The sequence below is a fragment of the Bactrocera oleae genome, chromosome 5, assembly GCF_042242935.1.
Source record: "Bactrocera oleae isolate idBacOlea1 chromosome 5, idBacOlea1, whole genome shotgun sequence".
Taxonomy (NCBI): domain Eukaryota; kingdom Metazoa; phylum Arthropoda; class Insecta; order Diptera; family Tephritidae; genus Bactrocera; species Bactrocera oleae.
In genome coordinates, this window is record NC_091539.1 from 12,130,612 (window position 1) to 12,133,650 (window position 3,039).

The window sequence follows — 3,039 nt, forward strand, 5'->3', positions numbered from 1 at the left end:
ATCGCAACTTGTCGTAAGATGCTGGTGCATAAGAGTTTGGTTCGTGTGGAAACTTTTTTTAATGGCGCTAGTTCTCTTTATTCCAGCTCTGACCCTAAGTACATCCTCAGAACTTAGGAACGCTAAGAAGCTGTATATTTGAAACTTTTAAAGAGATGGGTAATTTGCATCGAACTTTTAACATGACATCAATCTGTGCAGAAACCTTCCCACATTGTCAGTGTCTCGAATATGTTTTTGAGTACACTACATACATATAGTTTCATGATATTTTTAGTAAAACCTGTATGAGATAACTTTCAGACTTCATTGTCGCATATTAGGAAATTGGAATTGGAATTGAAAGAGTAAAGTTTCTTAGTGCTATATGTCAAGCTTAGTTGTATGTTCTTTCACCCGGTTATGTGGGAGAACCTTCTCTGGTTAGTTTCTGAACTCTTTTTTTAAAGGGGAATGCTAGCTAAATGGAACTTAACTACCTTTCGTCCAATGAATTGCTGGAATGGCAAGTCAGTTAGCTTAAGTTTAGGCGGGACAGGGTACTGAATATGTTATTATATACAACCTTAGATCTGTATTGTTTGCTTATACCTTCTCGAAAAATCATTAATACAGACTGTGGCACTGACTGTTTGTTTAAAGAAACGAGTTGTATTTACGCAACCTGAAAATTAAGATCTTTTTTTTTTGCTTAAGGATTTATGTGACTATCACAGTTGATGCTTATCGTGTTTTAACGAAGCACAGTCTACATCCATTGGTTAAAAGAAAAGATATACGTAGTTTTAACTTTGCTTTCATCTTGATATTTCTTATTAAATTCCGGAATTATATTAACATATTTAAATATAAATTTTAAATTTACGATTCTTGAGTTGTGAATCTTTTGCCAATTCCAAGCTACATTACTTTTTACATGTTCGGCCGAAGGCCTTTTGTTAGCTCTAGTGCCGCTAACACTATTACTTGCGACCCTTCATTTGATCATTTGCTACTCCTATAGCTGTGCTAGAGCGATCGCATAAGCCTTCATTTGCTACTGATATACCTGTGCTAGAGCGATCGTCTTCATTTGCTACTGATATAGCTGTGCTAGAGCGATGGCCGGATTCTTCATTTGCTACTCCTATAGCTGTGCTAGAGCGATCGCATAAGTCTTCATTTGCTACTGATATACCTGTGCTAGAGCGATCGCCGTATTCATCAGATGCTGCACCATCAAGTGGACGAGCAGAGCCGCCTGACAGTTCATTCGCGATTACAAGTGCTATAATGTATAAAAAGTTAAGGTTAACGTTCGAAAATATAAGTAAATATTTGTCCTCGCTTTATGAGGGGGGCTCAAAATAAAAATTTAACGGAACATGTATAATACTAAAAGAAGTAGAAAATATTTCCCTCCTTACCGACGACCATGAAAATTAAAGTACTTTTCGGCAACATCCTTGAAAGAGTTTAATAGAGACTACTTGGAAACGACTAAAGACAACTTTGGTTTCACTGAGGGTATACACAAAACCAGACCTGCTTATATAGCACCAACTTTGAAATAATAATATCTATTAAAACAGCACTGGAAGAAAATAATTTCAACTCAGCTATTGTTGAAAGCGCAGATCGTGCATTTTCAAGTTAATTGGCTTAAGATGAGAAAAATGTAATCAAGGGCCGCTGAAATTCATGAATAAATTATAAATATTAAATAATGGCTTGGAAAAGTTAGTAACAGAATTTTTTTTAAATGCGTTGCTGAACATTTATGGGCACACGAAATACTAGTTCATCTTTTATCGAGTGCATTGTGGTTGTTCCATAAGATAGAATAATCTTCTTTATGTAAAGTTAAAGAGACTCATGGATTTGTACATTAGGAGCAGAATACCCAGAGGTAAACTGTGAAGGTTCCAGAATGCCTACAGTAAAGGGAAGTCTGTCGACACTGTTTTGCACGCTGTACTGTCATGGCGGAAGTGAGCACTTATGCACAAAGAGTTTGCGTTAGGCACCTTTCTCGACATCGAAGGCCTCAACAATATGCACGCGGAGGCGGTAATTAAAGCTCTCGGAGGAAAGGCCCTTGATAGGAAACTTTCATAGAGGCCAAATATGGAGGAGAGAGTAAAGAAGAAATTGATTGCCTTGTACTGCTGTAGATAGAGGTGGGAAATCTCACTAAAAGTGGTGTTTTGGCTTTACGAAATCGTAGTGAAGCAAACAATATTCTATGGTGTATTCATTTGGTGGAGGGCGCCCGAAAAGGCTATACTTACTAAGAAGCTTGAACGTGTCGAAAGGGCGACGCTCATCAGCATCGGCGTTGCACTGTGGACTGCACCAACAATAGCACTTAATTCTATATATTTGCGACAGGTGCATAGTTCCGAAGGCCGCTCAAAGGCTCAGAGAAGCTGGGTATATGAAGCGGTCCAAACAGGATCATGCTGAAATTCTCTTTCCCTTTAATTGTATATATGAAAACTTGGACCACTGCGTAACAGAAGCCACTCCTAGTGGTTGTTTCTCTGCTCATATAGCGACGAGGGATATGTGGACGAAGAGATGTCGCTGGAGAAAAGGTACAGTCAGACTTTTCACAGATGGGTCGTAGCTAGGAAGGAAGGTTGGAGAGCGAGTCTGCCGATGAGCTAGCCAGGGGGCAATCCGTATCCCGCTCACATCGAAGTGGAAATAAGTTGAATCTCCATTGTCATCTGGCGTTCTAGTACTGACCTCGCATGCGCTTAGCAGGTGCTCATCGACGAGTAGGATGCAGGATTTCTACTGAGTTACTTGCCCTTAGCAAAGTTCTTCTTGCCGCAATCGTAAGAATTCTTAATGGAAATTATCCATTTGGCATTCATGCGTTAAGGTTAAAAATTTGCTGAACGCAAGTTGTCAAAGTTGTATGGAGGAGCCTAAAGTGGAAACATCCAGGCACTTTCTTCTATAATTTGGCGGAAACCCGTTTTCACCTCGTTTGCCGACAACTTTAATTGAATTAAATATAAAATTGCAGTATATATAATGCATTTCTATATG

The 3,039-nt window shown here is 39.0% G+C and overlaps 1 long non-coding RNA gene across 1 annotated transcript; it reads right to left on the reverse strand.

Annotated features, from left to right (window-relative positions):
• Positions 1-783: 783 nt before the first annotated feature.
• Positions 784-1,558, reverse strand: LOC106615421 (uncharacterized). The gene is made up of 2 exons (XR_011396548.1): positions 1,407-1,558; positions 784-1,267 (listed from the first exon to the last, which is right to left on the reverse strand). It is a non-coding gene; the product is annotated as an uncharacterized lncRNA (long non-coding RNA).
• Positions 1,559-3,039: the final 1,481 nt, after the last annotated feature.